The sequence below is a fragment of the Globicephala melas genome, chromosome 1 (assembly GCF_963455315.2).
Source record: "Globicephala melas chromosome 1, mGloMel1.2, whole genome shotgun sequence".
NCBI classification, from domain to species: Eukaryota; Metazoa; Chordata; class Mammalia; order Artiodactyla; family Delphinidae; genus Globicephala; species Globicephala melas.
This window is the reverse complement of record NC_083314.1, coordinates 104,831,498-104,852,880: the sequence shown is the minus strand read 5'-3', so window position 1 is coordinate 104,852,880 and position 21,383 is coordinate 104,831,498. Positions and strand designations below refer to the sequence as shown.

General features: G+C 45.0%; 1 pseudogene; it reads right to left on the bottom strand.

Moving 5' to 3' along the window:
• Positions 1-11,428: 11,428 nt before the first annotated feature.
• On the bottom strand, positions 11,429-12,157 carry LOC115859926 (eukaryotic translation initiation factor 4E type 2 pseudogene; annotated as a pseudogene).
• Between the last annotated feature and the right edge of the window lie 9,226 nt (positions 12,158-21,383).

Here is a 21,383-nt window from a genome sequence, read left to right as displayed (position 1 = left end):
GTTTCCAAAAGGAAGAGCATAATCCCACTTTCCCCCCTTCTTAAGCTTTCATGAATGTTATTTGATCACTTCTGGCTAGCTCTGGGTTGACAACAGATCTATCAGTTACTATTTTCCCCACGTGATTGCCCCACCAACTACTGCCGTTATACCATCAGATAATAATACATACAACAGCAGCAGCAGCTACCATTTATGAGCACTTCCTACGTGCACAGCACACTGAGAGGCACTCCACTACAGCCCTAAGAGGTAGATGTTATTTTTAGGTGTGAAAAACTGAAGAGCAGGGAGGTTAAGTCACTTACCCATGGTTACATGGCGAGTGACATGATGGAGACAGGCCCTAATCCAGGTGGTCGGCTCCAGAGCCCGCACGTGGCAAACCCTTACTCTGCTGCTTCCCTCGACACGAGTTGGCCAGAAATAACGTGACTGACTTGTCTGGGGCTCTCCTGGTTTTAGAACTGAAAACCCTCCATCCGGGAAAGACCATAATAGTTGGTCACCCTCACTTGAGAGCAAGAAAACACTCACCATAACACTTGGCTCTTGGAGACCGGATGTTCTCCTGTCAGTGGTCCATCCCTAGCTGCTGAGGGCATGGAAAGAACCATTAACCAAGGAAGTCAAACCACTAGGGCCAGACAGACACAGCGGCTCCCAAGACAGTAATAACGTCACTCTCCTTGAAAGCAGATTTTGTTCAACACAGTGAAGGTTAGAAAATTCTATGAATAAAAATCATATAGTTCTTTCTTCACATTCAAAACAAGAGAATGGCTACTTACACTTATTGTGGGCAATTCTCTAAGCTAGACTGTTTATGAGGTATGTTAAAGAGCTTATCGTTTAGGCAATAAAAGCTTTTTTAAAACCCTCATTTCCAGGAAACAGCATCTTAGAAGCCATGAATTATTTAGCTTCACAGGTCAGCTGACGGAAATGTGACTCCAGTCTTGACCTGTGGACCCAAGCAGGGGGAGGCTGAGGCCGGCCTGCAGTTGTGCCCCGCTGCCTGCATGGGGGCATCACAAAACTGAATGCTTCATTGAGAAGACCCTTCCTTGCAACAAGGAACCTCTCACTTCCACTGAAAAGCTGTAAGTGAAAGCCCGAGGTAACTGACTTCACATTTCTAGTTTATTCCACTTGGGTTTTAGTACTCCTTCAAAACCAGTATCCTAGGCAATGTCCCTACCGCTCCTGGGGCCTCCTCCTTAATCTGCCTGGTCCACCGGCCTGAGAAAAGTGGATAGGCTTTGTGACCACCTTTTCCTCAAAGGCCCTTTCCCAATATTTTGTGGCTGGGAAAGCTGAGGTCAACAGCAATCTGCCCTCCAGAATGCTGGGGTGGCTGTATTTGGAGGGTGTTGCCTCCACAGAATTCTAAGTGCTCCTTTGAGAGTCCGAGGTTAACTTCCAGGCAAAACAAAGTGGAGTAGCTTTCTGCCCTGTTTCTTGCATCTGCACAAGCCGGGACATTATCTTGGCAGGCAGACTTAATATTTTAGGGAAAGAGAAGAGGCAGAGGAAAGCTGACCACCCTAATGGCAAGATTGGTGCTGCCCTCTCTCCTGGAGCCCCTCGGCTTGTCTTGAACTTGCTATGCAGCAGTGTCCAGCAGGGACTGGACATAGAGCCATGCCCTTGGGCCTCCCCAAGGGATTCCCAGGCTCCAAGCAGGCAGTGGGTGTTTGGTGGGGGAGCTGGGTTTACTCTTCAATGAGCTAAATGACTCCTTTAGGAATTAGAAACCAAATAGTTTGAGGCTGCCAGAAAAGATGACAAATTTGCTTTTCCTTAACGAAACAGAAAACTGTTCCTTGGAAAATTATAAAGGCATTTTTAAAGGACATTAGGGTTCATATTTCTGTTCATTTTATTTTAAATTTTCTTCTTAAATTTAACTTAATTTAGCTATTTAGGAAATTGCTTATTAAAACCAAAAGATCAAGATGTTTTTCTCCCTTACAGCCAAATGTGGTCTGTTTTCCTTCACGGGAAGAAGTTTTCTTTCATAGCATCTTCAGGAGGGACGTGGTCACCTCTCCTCGGTGATCTAGTGCTGCTTTGGCTCAATCTCCATAAATACTGTTATTTAGTTTGTGCTTTTCCCAACTTCCACCTACCTGGCCCACTTATGGGCTTTTAAATCTTCCAGGAAATTTCTGTAAATTGCCACTGACACAATGTTGAGAGCCTGTACAAACACCTTTGTACTGTGGCGGGATTCTAGGTGGACTCAGCTATGGCCCAGAGCAAAAAATTAGACCCTGAAACACACTGCAGAAGTCTGTCTTCCCCAAGAGTGCCCCAACTTATGTTCTGTTCAATGACCTCAGTGTCCAAATAGAAAAACCTGCTCAGACCATCTGATTTATGGGACTATAGGAAGAACATGCTAACCAAAGAGGATAGATTCAGAAATGGTAAGGCGTTTTCAAAGTAATAAAATCTGATTTCAAACTAATGAGATCAGAGTAAGCTATAATTTCAGTTATTTGTGCAAGGTGTTAAGCCCCAAAGTATTGATGACATCTTGAAATTAAAAAAAAAAATACTGAAGTTATGGCCCCTTCCAAATGCATGTACAGAGAAAAAGCTATAAAACCCTTCTTCTTTGGCCTTTACGTTCAGTTTAAGGCAAGTTAGATACAGTTATGCTCATCATTCAGATTCCGTATTCTCAAATTTGCGTACTCGCTAAAATTTATTTGTGATCGCAAAATGAATACTCTCTGTCCTTCCGCGGTCATTAGCAGACACGCGCAGAGGAGAAGAAAAGCTGAGTCACCCAATGCACGTATCTCTAGCTAAGGTCTGAGCAAGGAGAGGGGTACAGAACAGGGGGCTGCTCTACGCTCTCTTACTGTAAACAAGCCTTCTTTTCACAGTCTATTTAGTGTCACGTTTTTCACGTTTTCGTGCCTTTTTTTTGGTGATTCCATTGTTTAAGGTAACTCCCAAGCCCGTGCTGAAGTGCCGTCTAGTGTTCCTAATCAGAAGACAGGCTGTGATGGAGAAAATATGTGTTAGATAAGCTTTGTTCAGGCATGAGGTATAGTGCTGTTGTTGACCATGAGCTTAATATTAATGAATCAGCAGTATATCGTAAATAAGGTGTCTTTAAACAGAAACACAGAATAGATGGCTATATATTGCTTGGATGACGAAACTTGTGATCAGAGGCTCGCAGGAATCTAAGCCTGTATTTCTACCAGGAGTGATGTTTCAGTATTCACTAATTCGATGTTCACAACAACTTTACAGAACATAACTGCCACGAATAATGAGAATCGACTAATTCCTCGAGCTTATAACTGCCCTTTTAAGGGAATTTAACTTATATAGTATCCCTTTGTTGCTAATGTCTGTTCACCCTCACTTATTAGGTATCTACTGTGTGGAGAACATCATGACAGGACCTTAGAGGGTCCGGAGATGACCAAAGCTAACATCTCTGCCCTCCAGAAGATTCTGATCCAGCAGAAGAGAGAAGAATTTGGATTGATGGAGCCTAACAGCCTGAGTTAGGAATACAAACACCTTTTCAGGTGCTTCCCATCACGGAATCACAATCTTCAAAACTGAAAAATCTGGTTCAGGGCCCCCTCCTTCAGCGCTTTTCTCACCCGGCTTCCAGGACGCCACACTACATCTCTGGCCTATCCCTATCAGTCTCATTTGCCCCACTTTTCCTTCACTGCTAAATGTCGGGTGTCCTAGAACTCGATTCTTGGATCACATTCTTTTCTGTCTACACTCACTTCTTTGGTCATATTATCTGGCTTTCTGATTTTAAATATTAACTATACATTGGGGACACCCCCTGACTTCTAAATTCACATATCCACCTACCTGCCTGACTTCTCCATTTGGAAGTCCAAGGGGCATGTCAAACAAACTTATCTCAAACTCCTGATATCAGCTCCTGGTCTCAAAGCACCCCAACCTGCTACTTCTATAGTTTTCTTTATGTCAAATAAATGGCCACTCCATCCGTGGCAAAATTTACTTTCCAAAACCAAATCCTGCGACGATATATCTACTCCTGCGTGCTCTTGCTACTCCCCCATCAAGAGAGGGAGTCTGTTTCCCTCTGTCTGACTCTTGGCAGAACTTTGTAACTGCCTTGATGCAATAAATGTGGCAGAAGTGACACAGACTTCCATGGCGAGGTCATAAAAGTTGATACAGCTTCTACCTGGCTTGCTCTCTTTTTGGGGGACACTCACCCTTGGACCTTTGCAACCCAGCCACTATGTTGTGAGGAAGCCAAGCAGCCACATGGAAAGGCCACACAGGGATGACCCAACCTCGGCTCACAGCCAGCATCAATGACTGCACATGTGACCAAGCAAACTTTCAGATGATTTCAGCCCCCAACTTCAAGCTGCCTCAAGTGAGCAGAGACAAACTGTTGCCTCAGAGTCCAGGTCAAATTGCAGATTTGGGAGCAAAATTAATGTCGCTATTGTTTATTCCACTAAGATTGGCTTGTTATGCAGCCATAGAAACCTAAAACACTGTTCTTCACGCTGCCCAGTCCCGAACCCTTGGAGTCACCCTTGCCACCTCTCTGTCTCTTGTAGCCCACTTCCAATCTGTCAAAAAATTCTAACAAAGCATGTCCAGAATCTGACCTCTTCTTACCACCTCCATTGCTATCAAATTTTCACCATCGTTCCTCATATGAGTTATTTCAAGAGCTTCCCAACTAGTCACCCTGCTTCCACGCCTGCCCCTCTTCAATCTAATCCTCGACACAGCAGCTAAAGTGATCCTGTTAAAGTGTGTCAGATCACATTAACTCTCTAATCAAAAGCTCAGATGGCTTCCCATATCACTATACAATTTGCTGCCCCCTCCATAACCTTTCCGTCCTCATTTCCTACGGTCCTCAGTCCCCGGGTCCCACTGGCTCCTCCATGCTCCTAACACACACACGTCTGTTCCCACATGGGCCTTTGCACTTGCTTCACTTCCTCACCTCCTTCAAGTCTTTACTCAAATGTCACTTTTAGAGGGGAGGACTTCCCCCGCCACTCTATCCTCCTTCCCTGCTTTATTTTTCTCCATCGTACTCCTCGCCACTCACATCAGTTTAATTATTCGTCTGGTTTCTCACTTGCCACCACATTCCACCACCACCCTCACACACAGAGACCCACAGAACACAGAGGAGACTGTTAGCTCCACGGTGACAGGAATTTCTATTTACTCACTATATTGCATCCCTAGTGTCTTAAACAGTACCTGGTACCTGGTTGGCACATTGAAGGCCATTGATAAACATCTGTTGAATAAATGAATTGGATTAAATGCTTTGGTTGAAGCCATATCATCTAAGCAGCTTTGGGAGAATCTGAACCCAATTCTTTTGCTCTGGCTTTTATACCAAGTAATATAGTTTCAGCTACAATAATAGAATAAATCAATAGAGAAAATGTACTATCTTATGAAACAAGACATTCAGAAATGTTTCTAAGGTTTATTATTTCAGCAGCACAATTATGGTATCAAGGACCTAGGTTTTTTCTATCTTTCCTCTTTACATTATCTTTAATGTATGTTATGGACTGAATGTTTGTGTTCTGCTAAAATTCATAAGTTGAAACCATAACCCCCAATGTGGGGCTCTCGTGATGGGATTAATGCCCTTATAAAAAGAGGGGGAGGGCTTCCCTGGTGACGCAGTGGTTGAGAGTCCGCCTGCCGATGCAGGGGACACGGGTTCGTGCCCCGGTCCAGGAAAATCCCACACGCCGTGGAGCGGCTGGGCCCGTGAGCCATGGCCGCTGAGCCTGCGCGTCCGGAGTCTGTGCTCCACAGTGGGAGAGGCCACAACAGTGAGAGGCCCGTGTACCGCAAAAAAAAAAAAAAAGAAAGAAACTGGGGGAGGCATGGGATCTTTCTCTCTTTGTGTACCTACCAAGGAAAGACCATTTGAGGGCATAACCAGGAATAGGGCCCTCACCAAGGACGTGACCATGGTAGCACCCTGATCTTGGACTTCCAGCCTCCAGAACTGGAAGAAATAAATATTTCTTAAGTGTTTAAGTCACCCAGCCTATGGTATTTGTTATGGCAGCCAAAGTAGACTAAGACAGTGCAGAAGGTTGTATTTCACAAAGATGGGCACACCTACATATTTCTCCAGGTCTAGGCAGGGGATTATGACCATCCCAATCCACAGAGTAAGGCAGAAGTGATGCTGTATGAGGCTAGGTCACAGAAAGGATTCAGCTTCCCCTTGGTGCTCTCTCTTTCAGGATGCTTGTCTGGGAACCATGTTGTGAGGAAGCTCAGGCCACACGGAGGAGCTGACATGGGGAGGAACTGAGCCTCCCCTCCAGCAGACAGCACTATCCCAGCCATATGAGTGAGGCATCTTGGAAGTGGGTCCTCTAGCCCCAGGCAAGCCTTTGGATAATTACAGCTCAAGCCAACATTAATTGCAACCTCATGAGAAACACCAAAGCCGGGACCTCTCCCAAATTCCTGGCTCACAGAACCCACTGGAAAGTAATAAATGATTGTTGTTGTTTTAAGCCACTAAATTTCGGGGTAATTTGTTAGGTAGCATTACATAACTAATAACATTCAACATGTTGGCTTTCGTCCTTCATAGTCAAGGCAAAGCTGCTATAGCTCCTGACATCACATCATGATGTCAGAAAATGTGACAATATTCTAGGAGCAGAATTCAATTAATCTTACAATAATTATCGAGCAACCAGAATCTTCTAAATTCAAATTTGGACACAGGAAGCTCACCAAGAGCTACCGAACTATCTGGTTTTTTATACTCTTTTCAAGCAAGGGCTATTCTAAAATATTTTAGACAATCCACATATCTTTACAACTAGCAATCTCACTATTGAAACCCCACTGGTAGCATCCATTATGCCAATTAAAAAGCCACTGCTTTCATCAATGGAAACCTATTTCTATGTCAACTGGTAAAGCAACTGCTATTGACCAGAGATAAAGATCGTGGGAGCTCTTATAGTAGCTGCTTCTGGAATACAGCCCTCCTAATTAGAATGCTGGATTGCCACCTTAGTGTGTGAATTCCCGATTAGGGCAAATGATTGTACCTAGAGTATAATGTAAACTACATGCATGAGAGCACACTGCCTGTGATGAAATATTTTAAAATATATTACAGACCTTACAACACCCAGTGTGGCTCTTTTTTCTCAAGTTCATTCCTACATCCCCTCTTAAGCATCCCCTGCAAGTCTCTATATTAGTTTTCACTCACTTCTAAGGAACCGGATCCACCCAAACACAGGAATGGGTTTCTTTTCTGATACTCCCTCTAGAAGGAGCTGCAGATACCCTGTCTAGGCTCTTATATCAGCTAAATGCAAGCCCATTTCCCAAGGAAGGCAGTAATCCTTGTAGGCAGTTCAGTCCAAACCTATATTCAAGAAGGACATACACTGTATTTCTTTAACTGCCTCATCACTTGCAATCAGAGTCAGTGATCCTCAGTATGGGTGCAGGTAGGATTTGATCCCTTGGAGCCAACCACATTAAGGCCAGGACCGTGTTACTCCTTAATGGCTGTCTTCTGGTTTTCACAGGAGACATTGAAAAATTCCCACCAAGTACCTACGTTTTCCTCAGTCTGCATCTGGGGGTGGATAGGAAATGCCCTGTTCTCCCAGCGGCAGAGGTCAGCTGAGGTTTATCAAGCCGTGTGGATGCCGTGGCATTGCTAAGGAAAATGGAGAGGACAAGAAGCTGATCCGGTAACAGCAGGGGCTGTGACGAGTAACCCCGGGAGACAGCCTGTATTCCAGCCCCACTTCGTGGTCTTAGACCTGCTCCTTAACTTTTCTTGGCCCCTACATTTCCTCATCTATAAAACAAACGTTCTCAAGATCCTTCTTCACTGGACAAACCTGGCAGTGCTCCCTTCTTAGTTGTTCCCATTATTATGTCCTCCCTCTTTCCCCTCCATCTCTCCCTCTCTTCCCCTATCCTCCCCTCCTTTCCCTGTCTTTTTTTCTTTCCACATATATAGAGTATCTACTATGACCTCAGAACAGCCACTGTCCTCTAGGAACTCATCATCTGGTAAAATACATATCAATAATAATAACTATTATTTCAATGAGAATTAATACTAAAATGCACTAATATTTACTGAGCTCTCACCATGTGCCAGATATCATGCTACGTGCTTTTCATGCATCAGCTTCTTTAATTGAATTCTCACAGCACCTCTCTGTGGAAGGAACTGTTATTCCCCCTTTGACTTTCAGAGAAGTCAAATGATGTACCTCAAGTCTGTCTTGCCCGAAAGAACTTTTTGAACAAATGAAAAACCACAGTGCAACATGACAAGTGCTATCTTAGTAGTATGTACAAAAACAGAAAAGCTGACAAGAAAGAGAGAAAAAGGATCTCCCCCTACGTGAATCTGGAAAGAAGGTACACGAATGGTACCTGCAAAGAGGGACCACTGAAGAATGAGAGGGACTTTACCTGATGGAGAAGGACCTGAGTGCCAGATTAGATTAACTCATAACTTAGAAAATGATACGGAAGAAATAAAAAAATGTCGCTGTCATCTAATAACATCACAATAACGGAAATTACTGGGGTTTTCTTTAGGCTAAATATTAACACAGATGTTGCACCATTTTTTTTGCCAAGAAAAATAACCACTTCATTATTTCAATTCTTGCCTCATTTCCTCCTTTATTCTAAGTAATGCTGCTTATTTGTTGAAAGGATATGAGCCTTCTCTCTTACGTTCCTGCCTGCCCTTCCCCCCGTTTCCAGTCCATTTGTTTGTTAGTCACGTGATTAGTTTCCAGTGCTAAGTGCTTGAGCATACTTTACTTCTTAAGAAACATTCTAGAGACGGTCAGGGAAACCCCTTCACTTTCTAGGCACACTGAAGCTACGTGAAGACCTTAGGTAACCGGTTCTTCATTGAAATTCTGGCTTTGACTTACACCCAGTCACACATTTCAAGTCAGAATGTGTGGATATGTGACTTTTTTGCTGCTCAGCACTCATCCCCTTTCCTTAGATGAAGGGAACTCAGTTTTTCTTAGAGAACCACTTCTCCCCCAGTCTCAGGCCAAGGGCTTGAGAGTAGTTACCTGCCCCTGGCCTAGTTGATCAAGGTCACAGTCATACTACCTGACTCATGCTGAGCCAGTGAGCACCGACAGCCTTGGAACTGTCACTGGTCCTCCTGGGAAAGGGAAAAATTCTTCCCACTTTGGTAACAAGCTGGTGGGATATGAACTTGGCATTACCAGTGCTTATCTTTGTCACCGCTTGAGCAGAGCCAACCTGAAAATGAAGCTAACCCAGTGTCATCTTTCTGCTCAGGCTGGTTAATGCCCTTCATGGCTTTCTCCCTCCCCACACAAGAGGCTACAAGTGTCACTGCAACCGGACACTAGCAGAGGAGCCCCTGACAGGGGACACAGTGACCACTGATACTGCCTTTATGGAAGAGGTCAGTGCTGCCCCTCACCCTACCTTGATTCCCCACATCCTAGTGGAGATTGCATAACCTCTCCTACTACTTAAAAATCTCTCTCTTGCTTAGTATATTACAACACTGTCCTTATGTCCTGCCAAGACCTGCTAGCCCCTTCTTCATGTTCCAGGAAGCAGTCAGTCTGGAATTCTCTCTGAGCTGATATCAGCCCCTCCATCAGCAGGGTGGCACTGTCTTATGGCCAGAAGGCCTTAGACTCTCCACCTTCCCCTGAGGCCCCAGGGTCCTCATGCAGAAGAACAAGGTGCCAGGCTTCTGCCTGCATATCTGTGGCCTCAGCACAGATGCCATCTGAGACTGCCTGCTTCTTACAAACCCCAACCTCCAGGAGAACAAGTTGGGGTACCTGAATGAGCCTACATAGAGAATATCCCTTCAAACCTGCATCATTATGCAGCAATGCTATTTGCTGTGTGTGATAGCCCAGCCATCTCTCAGAGCTGATCAACCAGCCTCATGTCAAACCTTATGATCTTCTGTGATGTTACCCTGATTTTCTCTGGTTCATCTGCATCTTACTGAAACTCGTGACTGCTTGTGGCCACTCGGGTGTTTCTGAGTCACGCTCTGCTCAGCCAGAGCATCTAAGGTATTAACATACCAGGAAGGACCACTCCCTGGCCCATTTAAGATCCTCTGGTCTTCTTGGGACACTTAGGAAAATGTCACAGCTGCAAAGTGGTCTACATTCCTGATACTACACCAACGCTTCCTGCTAGGAACAAAGCACAAGAATAAAGGCCAGTGGGTTTCCCAGCAATGCCTTATGTGTGGACATATTACTAAACAGCCACAGCTGAACCAGAGTTTCAGGCAGGTTTCAACTAAGATTGGTTTGTATTTCCCAAGGTCGCTTATAAGCCAATTCTTGGGACTCAGATGCATTTTCAATGGAAACAGTGTGACAGACTGTGCAAGGGCCTCAGGTCAAGCCATAAGTGCCTACGGTAACTGTGGTGCCAAGAGTGCTATTTCAACTCCTTCCGGTCACTATTAATTATATAACTTTTAAAAAGTGCGTGTCAAGTTCCCGTGCAGGGTTCTCAGACGTGCTTCCCAGCCCTCACATCTTGGCAGCCTAAGAGAATTACCTCCACTGATCAAACATGCATTCATTCCTACAGATAGTTACCCGTTTTGCACCAGGCACAGCTCTTGGTGCTACAGATACAGCAATGAACAAAATGCACCTCCCAGGTATTCCAAAATGGGAAAACAAGGTCACCTGCCGCTATACTGGCCGGCATCATGGAGGAAGGGCCACCTAACCGTTTCTTCAAAAATGACTAGGGTGCCCCAAAGGTAAATTTCCATTTCTACCCTTGAATGCAGAAATGCAGGCTCTCAAAGTACCAGTTTTCTACCTTAACAATGTTTAGATCTAGTCTTTTTTTATTATTTAAACAAAATGTCCCAATAATTTAATGGCAGATCTAGAAGACAGTATTTATAGCTATTCCGGGACTCTCCAACGAAAAGCTTTTCCTGGATGCACAGACATTAATAATACTGGTCACGCTCAGTCGACAGCTCTGGCTTGTACACGTGGTCACGACGCCCTTCGTACAGCAGAGGAGAGCACGACAGGGTGCCCGGGAGGCATCTGGACAGCACACAGCAAAAGGAAGGGCTGAGCTCCCCGCACAGAACCCCATTAAAAAAAAAGTTTGTCTATTACAAAGTCACGTTTTCCATTTTTTCTGCTTTATAAAGTCAGCGATGCTGAAGGGTATCTAGTGGAATCCGTTCTCCCAGAATGAGTGCAAAAGGGGAGCACGAGGCTCAGGGACGTCCCCTCAGTGAGCAGATGGAAGGGCCAGCCGGAGACCTCGCATCCGTTTCGGACAAACACACACATACAGAAAAGGATTATTGCCAGCTTGTGCACTTTCACAATGTGATTTTTGTATTTCGAAAGCTTGAATTACCCTTGATGCTGTCGGTGTGGGTTTTGTATTCCATAATGGTGTTGGGAGGTAGGTTGAGCACTCGCCGAAGCATATCCCGGATGCGGGCTGTGGTGGCTTGGTCGCTGTCATTCTTATTCCATATTGAAATAATGTCCTGCTGAAACCGGACAGAGACCACAGCCCCACAGATCTCCTCCCCAACCATGGACTGTTCCCCCAACATGGCCAGGATGAGAGTCTCCCAGCAACGGGATGCCAAGCCCTTCCATGGCCGAATAATCCACTGCCACCATTTTTATTTGCATCATCCTCCCACATGGGTTTAATTCCTTCTTTGAAGAGATGGATGTCACTGTGGCCTGTCAGGTCCCCGGACCGTACCATGTGGCTGTAAAACCTCCAGAACTGCTCCACAGAGGCAAAGATGCCAATCTGTTTGATATTCTGTTCGTAGCTCTGTGAGCTAGTGGGACGGCCAAGGGTTCTCCTGGAGTACCAGAAAGTGTAGTTATACTGCAGGGGGTGCTCTGCTGGCCCAGGGACAACAGCCTTCCTCTTGCTGCTGCTCTGAGCCTAGTCTCGTTCCGTTTTTTCCTTCTCACCATCTTTCTGTGTGCTGTTTTCTTCATTCTGATCGTGGTCCCCACTGTCCTCATCTTTCAATGCGTCGAACTTGTTGCTCATCCTCTCGCCGCCGCCGTCGCCACTGCCTCACCTGGATCTAGTCTTTACATCCCTTTTCCACCTTTGGCTGTTGACTCTTAAATGAACTAGAAGCAAATCATCGAACTCAGAAATATTCCTTCTTCTTCCATGTGTCAGAGAAGATCGTGGGAGATACACGGAGCCTCAGTGAGCTTGACTGGCTTGAGGGCTTCAGGTTCCTTGGGAATTATGAAAGGGCAAGGGTGGGAAGGGGAACAGCAGGGAGGGATGGTGACACTCCTCACGCCAGGGAAGCGCCAGGCCAGGGCATTTCCAGCCAGTCCAGAGAGTGAGGCATTCTTCTTCTTCCCCACTGCTCTGGGAAAACCTTCCGGGTAGAACCACCTGGACTCTAGCTCTCTAACCTTTGCTCCCTTCCTTATATAACTGAGCATCCCTCTGGAAAACTAACTGCAGAATGGACTTTACATATTTACCTAGCTCTTTACTCCCTCTCGTTAATTCACTCAGAGCACTCAAAGTGTTCCTAAATGTAAAGGAATATTGATAATTTTCAAGTGCTCATTGCTCCTTGTAAAGTGGTCCTATGGGTACATCCTCCCACCATGTTTAATGGGGTTTTTTTGCAATTGGTTTTAAAAACAAAACCAAAAAAAAAACCAACCCATTTCCTTACAGAGAGAAAAACAAACTCCAAGAATAACAAATCTCCAGTGATACTTCATAGCTTCTCCATTTCCTTCTTAATGGGCTTATTTATATGGATTACGACTTGCATTGGCCATTTTTGTTTTTTTGATTTGCAAAATATCCAAAATAAAGACCAGTGACTTCCCAATGGCATCATTAGATCATGAGCTTCCTTAGAACAGAGAGTGTCTTTAGTTCTATTGAGGAGTGTATGATGAAGGGCAAACAAAAAGTAATAAGAGAATAAAATCTACCAGTTATACAGATACTGCTCAAAAACTGACCCAGGCTTTCACGACCAGGGTGTCACATTTTTCTGTTGATCTGACACCAGAAAAAGCAAAGCAATCTTCTGAAGACAGGGACGAAATGTTTCTAGAATATGTCTGTTTAAGATTATGGGAGGGGAAATTTATACTTGTTTTATTTGGCAATAATAATTTGACCTAGACGTGTGTAGAGGATAAAAAAATTCCTTCTCCATAACTTTTATTCCCATAGAGAGTGAATTCTCAAAGGTCACTAGAATGAGTTCAGAGACTTGGTGCTGGTAAACAACATCCCTCTTCCTCCCCAGAGCAAGTGCAGCTGTGTTCCAAACCCCTGGACCAGAAACTTGAGACCATGTGCCAACCCATCACACCAGAGTGCAGTCCATCCTCATTGCTGCAGCTCATGGTGACAAACATTGAGAGGGCGAGTGGAGGTGGCTGGATCTCCTCTGCTTCTTTTTCACCCTTCTATGGGCATAGGATGTGGAGGTGAGAACGTGAACAAGTGTTCTGCTGTCCCCGTTAGGAGTCTGAGCGTGGAGAACAGAAGCCCAGCATCTGGCAGGAGATGGCAGCTCAATGGCCTTTATCCCTGGGAGCCCTCCCGCCATGTCTTCAGACATTTCTGGATTGGAGGCCTTACAGTCAGCCAACTTGACTCCACGTTCTGCAACATTCTACCTTATGACTTTGGACAAGCAACTGAGTCTCACTCTTCTCATTCATAAAATTGGGAATAATATAATTGCACCACTTAGGGCTGAGCACTGAATGAGTTACTAGGAGCATCATAACTGACACATAGAAAACAGGCCACAGTGGTAGCTAATATTTCAAGGGATATTACTTGGATTTTACTTATGTGAAACTACAAAGCCTGTACTTTCTTCCCCACCTTAGAGATGATGTTTTTCCATTTAAGCCCAAAAGATCCAGAAACTTTACAGTACTGGTGATGCCCTGTACTCAGCATGATGGCCAGTAGGGGAATTCCAGCCTCTGTGTGAAGTGCTGTGCTAGACCCTGAAAACGAGCTTGGTTTGTTTTTTCTGTTCAAGAATGAATGATATCACTGCCCCATTCCTTGAAAACCGAACGTGGAAGTCATGGAGGATGCCTTGCAGTGTTTCCCCACACACTTCTAGTGCATTTCCTGCAAGCTGACATGACAACCCCCAGCAAACCAAAAGTTAGGCTACACTTTTCCTAAGTATCATCTGCATAAAGCCCACTGTGCTCTGGTTACAAAGCCACAAAGGGTTGGGGGAAAGAAGGTAATAAAATACCCAGGGCTGAACATAAGCATGGAGGCAGCATGGGCTGGTGGACTGAGCACTGAGCTGGATGTCAAAAAGCCTGGGTTCTGGGTCCATCCCTTCACTGATAACTGTGTGCTCTCAGGCATAATGTCTCTGGGCCTTTGAGCGCAACGCGCGATGCAGGGTGGGCTAAATCATCCCGAAGGTCCCTTCCGGTCTGTGGTTCCAGTGAAGGAGGAGCCCGGAGACATGAAAATATGTGAGATAAATAGCAGATCCACTTGTCACTGCACCCCAAATCCTGAGAAGGCTAGACTAGAGCAAAGGGATCATTGATCGGGTAGGAAGTTTAAGTGCCCACTTTCCCCAATTAGTTTTCAGTCCTTGAATTCTCCATTTTCCTCAGCTTATCAGAGGGAACTACTGATGAGAACATTACTTCACTGGCACAGAAACCTGAGCTGCTGGTGAGAGTTGGACACCCCAGAAACGTGGTAACTTGTAGGAGCCTCAATAAGAAAATGGGCTACTCATTAGTTTATGGTGACGATGGTGGTACAAAACCCTGTATCAGCCTGAGTTAGAAAGAAGGCTTTACCTCCCAGGTAGGAGCAAAATGACCTCATGGAGATCTTTTCACCTGTGAGTAAAACCCTGCCCATGCATCACTTTACAAGAATCAGTGTCAACATAAGCAGACCAGCCTTGAGGGAAACACAGCAACCTCCTGTGCTGAGGAACAGGCTGATCTGAGGGGGTGCCTCTCCCAGGCCTACTGCCCAGTGGTCCACCCTAAAGGTAAACTGGCCCAAACTGGCTCAGGCCGTGTTCCTTCCCAAGCCAGCCAGAGGGCAAGCGTGCAACCCACTGGACTTTTCCACAGAGGTCTCAGACGTCAGCGTCCAGGGGAGGCCAGCCAACCTACCCATTTCAGCCCCTTCTGATTCTGAAATTCTGGGAAACCCCAAGGTTTAGCCCATCCACCTCTCCCAGGCCCTGGGCGCCCCATCCTCGTTCCCACCTCTGTTGGCAGGGATTTGGCAAGAGGTCTTTCCATTGCCAAAAACTGAATCATAAATATAGCAATACAGTGCTCTTTTGGGATTCCTGTTAAGGAAGTAGCTGGAAATGGGGTGCCTTCTCATCCCCCCACTGGCATCAGCTGGCCAGGAGTGTGGTTTCTCAGAATCACACTGGGTAACCACTCTTGCAGACACTCCAAGGTGAGAAAGCATTGTCACCTGGAACAAACAGAAACCACTAAGCCATATACACACCCTAAGAAAACATGCAGAGATGGATTCCAGACTTGCTGGGAGTTCTCACACCTTTGTGGCTTTCATCGTCCCGTCCTCTTCACCTAGAACAGTGGTCCCCAACCTTTTTAGCACCAGGGACCAGTTTCGTGGAAGACAATTTTTCCACCGATGGGGTTGGGGGGATGGTTTCGGGATGATTCGAGTGCATTGATTTATTATGGTCTCTGTGCAGTCAAACCTCTCTGCTAATGATAATTGGTATTTGCAGCCGCTCCCCAGCACTAGCATCACCGCCTCAGCTGCACCTCAGATCATCAGGCATTAGATTCTCATAAGGAGCGCGCAACCTAGATCCCTCGCATGCGCAGTTCACAGTAGGGTTTGCGCTCCTATGAGAATGACGCTGCTGATCTGACAGGAGAGGGAGCTCAGGTGGTAATGCGAGCGATGGGGAGTGGCTTTAAATACAGAAGAAGCTTCACTCGCTTACCCGCAGGTCACCTCCTGCTGTGCGGCCCGGTTCCTAACAGGCCACCGACTGGTACTGGTCCATGGCCCGAGGGTTGGGGACCCCTGACCTTGAACATCTTCTTTTGCTTCCTAATTTGCATTTGTCCTTCAAGACTTACTAGAGATCCTTAGGCCTCTCCCTGAGCACCTGGCCTGCTTCCAGGACACACATACACACACACACACACACACACACACACACACACACACACACACACACACGGTGTCATTAACACATGCCTCAGTGTCTGCACACTGGGTAGCTTCTGAATGGACTCCCAGTGCCTGGCCTGGGGCATGGAAAAGAGAACACAACAGAAGATTTTAGACAAATGATCCATGACAAATGGCGGCCTTCAAAGGGCCTCTACTTCAGGAGTTCCTTGAGATAGTTTCTGATCTGATTTCCCTTCATAATATGGCAATGGACAAACTTCTGTTTGGGGTATAAATTAAGAATATTATTGGGCCTTGTGAAAGGTAACATCTCCTTCCAATTAATACATGGGTGGGGAAAGAGAAGAAATTGGCCGTGGCATTGTGGAGCCTCTGGGAGAGTGCTCTCCAGCACACCAGCCTGGAACCTCCATGGGGACAGCAGCATTTCCCAAGCCTCAGCATTTCCCAACTTTTAGAAGGGCAACTGATCCTTGAGAAAGGATATATTACTCCCATTTAATTAATTAGCAATTGAGGCAAAAAGTGGCCAAGTGTCACAACTGTGCAGAATTGCTATGAGAAAGACTGTTTTTCATTCATTACTTTAGAACCTATTTGGCGAGGGCCTCCACTGTGCCAGGCAATTTGCTAGCACACAGGTGTTGAAAAAAACAGGTTTGGTATCTGTCATCAAGACATGGAGGGTGGGATGGGACTTCCCTGGTGGTCCAGTGGTTAAGACTTCACCTTCCAATGCAGGGAATGTGGGTTCAATCCCTGGTCGGGGAGCTAAGATCCCACATGCTTCTGGGCCAAAACACCAAAACATAAAACAGAAACAATATTGTCACAAATTCAATATAGACTTTAAAAATGGTCCACATCAAAAAAGAAAATCTAAAAAAGAAAAAAAAGAAAAAAAGAAATGGAGGGTGGAAGAGGGATAAATTGGGGTATTGGGATTGACATATACACACTACTATACATATAATAGATAACTAATAAGGACTACTGTATAGCACAGGGAACTCTACTCAACACTCTGTAGTGGCCTACGTGGGAAAAGAATCTAAAAAAGAGTGGATATATGTGTATGTATAACTGATTCACTTTGCTCTACACCTGAAACTGAAAAAACTATACTCAAAAAAAAAAAAAAAAAGAAATGGGTGTGGAAGGATTGACGTTGAACAAATAGGTATATACATTGAACCCATGAACAACACAGGGGTTAGGGACGCTGACCCACCACGAAGTCAAAACTCTGTGTATAACTTATAGTCAGCCCTCCGTATACATGATTCCTACTTATCCACCGTTCCACATCCTCGGATTCAACCAACTGCAGATCGTATGGTACTATAGTATTTACTATTGAAAAAGATCCGTGTATAAGTGGACCTGCGCAGTTCAAACCATGTAGTTCAAGGGTCAACTGCCTGGTGCATGGCATGAAAAGCATAGCATACCAGAGAAATTATGTAAAGGGCGGGGGCTCTGATTGGCTGGCATTTATTAAGAACTCACTGTGTGTCAGGATTCTGCAATGTTCAGACTTGGCTCGTGTGACCATAGTCCTCAAGAACCAGCTCAGGGCACAGACTCAAGATTCTCCCACAGGGAAGGTCCTATGGCTCCTCTGCAGCCCCAGTTTCCCCACCTGTCAGAAATAGAAATAATAACACGTTTACTAACTGCTTCACATCTGAATGTGAAAAATCAATGCTCAAGCACTTGTCTTTTTATTTTTATTTATTTTATTTATTTATTTATTTTTTGCAGTACGCGGGCCTCACTCCCGTTGCGGAGCACAGGCTGCGGACGCGCAGGCTCAGCGGCCATGGCGCACGAGCCCAGCCGCTCCGCGGCATGTGGGATCTCCCCGGACAGGGGCACGAAACCGTGTCCCCTGCATCGGCAGGCAGACTCTCAAGCACTGCGCCACCAGGGAAGCCCGCACTTGTCTTTTTAAAATACAGGGTGAAATTAATACTTGAATAAAATCTTTTACAGAAATGAGCAGTTATTTCCCTGCATTCATATTTATACTCAACAAAACAGACCTCATTTCCTCAACCATCCCAACTCTAATTTTTATACTGTAACTTTTTAAAACTATGGCACTGCTAACAGGTAAAACCACGTGGACACGAAGCATGCTTCCATCAGGAATGCAGCGTAGGAAGGCCATCTTTCCTCCCTTCCCCAAGCCTTCTCTGAGGTCTAAGAGACAGAGCTTCCTGTCTGAGACCAGCTGAGGGAGCCATTGGCCTTGTGTTTATTTGAGCGTCTCTCCTCCTCTCGGGTCCACCTCACGGGGAGAGGAGAGAGTGTGAGAACTACACAGAGAATGAGCTAGAAACTGGAAATCCACCGGAGCTGAAGGAGAGGCAAAGTGAGGCCTCCACTCCAGCCCCTCCCCACCTCCACCCTGACTGCAGCCCTGCACAATCACCGCCTCCACCCTGACTGCAGCCCTGCAAAATCACCTCCATGTGAGTCAGGGAAGGAGGGGGGAGTTGCCTTGTCCTCATGCTCATGTGACTGAAATGAGGTCCTGCTGGATAGGACAGAGCATGGCAGGCCTCTGTGGGCCGCCTCTCAGGAGGCTCAGTGCCCCAAGGCCAGGAGCTGCAGGGGGCTAGGAGGGCTGCCCTGGTGGCTGGGACTGTGTGGCAATAAAGCAGAGTTTGGTCCAAGCTCGGTCTGACTTTTCTCCAGCACAGCCTCCTTCCTACTTGGGGCAGCTGGGAGCTCAGCTCCAGCCTCTGCCCACAAGACAGAGGGAAAAGGAGACCCAGCTAGTGTTCTTGTGGCAGGAGACCAAAAGGGCTTCCTCTAGAGAAGAAGCTGCACAGGAGAGGCGTCTGTAGAGCAGCAGGTCTGGGAGGCTGGCCTCCTCCCTGATGGGGGGAGAGCGTGGCCGGTGTGACTCCCAGGGCCCCAACATACCTGCAGCCCCATTTGATCTGCATCGTCTATAGGCAGATAGGGCACCCGAGCTGCCTGTCACCTCGCAGGTGGTGATGGACTCAGCCAATTGAGCACGTTTGCTGTTACACTGCTGCCTCCCCACGGCCTGGGGCCTCCTGCTACAGAGAAGGGAGAAAATGACTCCCTGAATGCTCCTTCCATGGCTGTATGACCTGCCTTCTCCCTTTCCCCTCCAAAATTTGAGAAACTAGTTCTCAAAAACCCTGAATTGTGAATGACTGACAAGCCCATCTCCCGGCATATCTGTGATTTAAAGGAACAGTGCCTTGATACAAAGGAATAGCTTCCATAGTAGACCATCAGGCAAGAGATCCATGGAAGAGGTGTTGGAGGGCCCATGGTGAAGGACTTTACTCCTTTTCCACCAGGTGGCAAGCTCCTCCTCCCAGGGTGGGTGGGCTACATCTGTTCAACCCTGTGTCTGTGGTGCCCAGCAAAGTGCCTGGTGCATGGCAGGTTCTCCATAAGGTATCTGATGATGGATGAATGAATGGATGGATGGATGCATGGCCACCCCCAAACCTCCCAGTAAATGAATCACTCACTGACTTATTCAAATTTTACTAAGAACCAAGCCTACACCAGGCAATAAGCAAGCACTAGGGATACTGCTGTGGACTAGACAGACATAGCCCTGGCCTCACAGAGCCTAGAGTCTAACAAAGGAGATTGCCATTAAACAAACAGTGGCCAAATGATCTATGGTTGACACTATGTGCTATTAAGGCTGATGGCAACAACTGTCAGTTCTGCCCATTTAGGTATCCAGATACTAATCTGTAATCTAATTTTACAATCTGGCCATTCAATTTATAAAATTCTAGTTTTGCTTTTGTTTTTTATTAATTCTAGTTTTTTTAAAGCCACTTTAATGTTGTTTAAACACAAACCTATGTTATAATTTTTTTTTAATTCAAAAGATTTATATTTAAGGTCCACAAAGGAAAGCCAAGGCACATAAACTAAAGCTCTAGGGAGTTAGGTTTAAGTTCCAACAAACTGAGAAATTTCCACCAACCTATCCAAAGATTAGTATTTTAAAGTGCAAAATAACTTCTACAGTGATATTATAATTATAGAAAAATTACACGTGTAAAAACACTCAAAAGAAATAAAAAAATAATAACAGTAGTTATTTATTAAATAATATGATATGGGTGATCTTTTTACTGTTTCCATTTTTAAAAAAATTTTTATTTAATGGATGATTATGACTTTGTAATAGAATAAATGTTTTAAAAGCCTGTTAAAATATATCATAGATTATCTCATTTTCCTTTTGGAATTATTCATATTGCTCAGTCTGTAGTGTTTTAGTGGATGTTAACTATGTCTTTTTTTTCCCCAGCTATATATTTCTTTTTTTTTCCAGCTATGTACTTCTTGAATGAAGGAATAAATGAATGAATTTTGAATCCCACGTCTTTAAGACCAACATATTGAAATTTTTGTCTTAAAGTGTTGAAGTCAGATTTCCCAAACAATGAACAAAGTCCAGATCTTTAGGCTTTCTCAAAAAAGATTCATCCAAAGCTTGTTTTAGTTGTCTTATTCAGGTCTTGGCAATTTTGTTTGTAAATATGGGTTTTGAATATGGTAAATGGATTAAAGAACAAATGTTTAAACACATTCTGAAATACAATACTTCTCTAATTCCATTATTTTAAAATGATCTATCTCTAATCAAGAGCAACAGCCTGTTGTCTTCTCAAGAAATCTCATTTATTATCAACAAATATTTAGATCCCATCAGAACATTTGCTTTTCATTTGCAAATATATCTCCTTTGGAGACCTCTGTCACCTATTTGGTTGTTATGACTCATAAGTTAGAAATTATTATCTAAAATTTATTCAATCATAGAATTTTACATTTGAAAGGGTCATTAGTGGTCATTTAGCCCAACATTCCTCCCAAAGCAGGAATTCCTTCTACAATCTTGGTCAGTAGTCTGCTTGAATACCTCCTATGCTAGGAAGCTCACTGCCTCCCATGGAAGCCTAGTTTGTTTTTAAAAGCTGCTTATCTTTAAGTTATATCCATCATAGATGAAAGTTTTATTCCCCAGCACAGAACTCGTCACATCAAAAATATTCAATAAATGTTCATTGTATGAACAAGTAGAC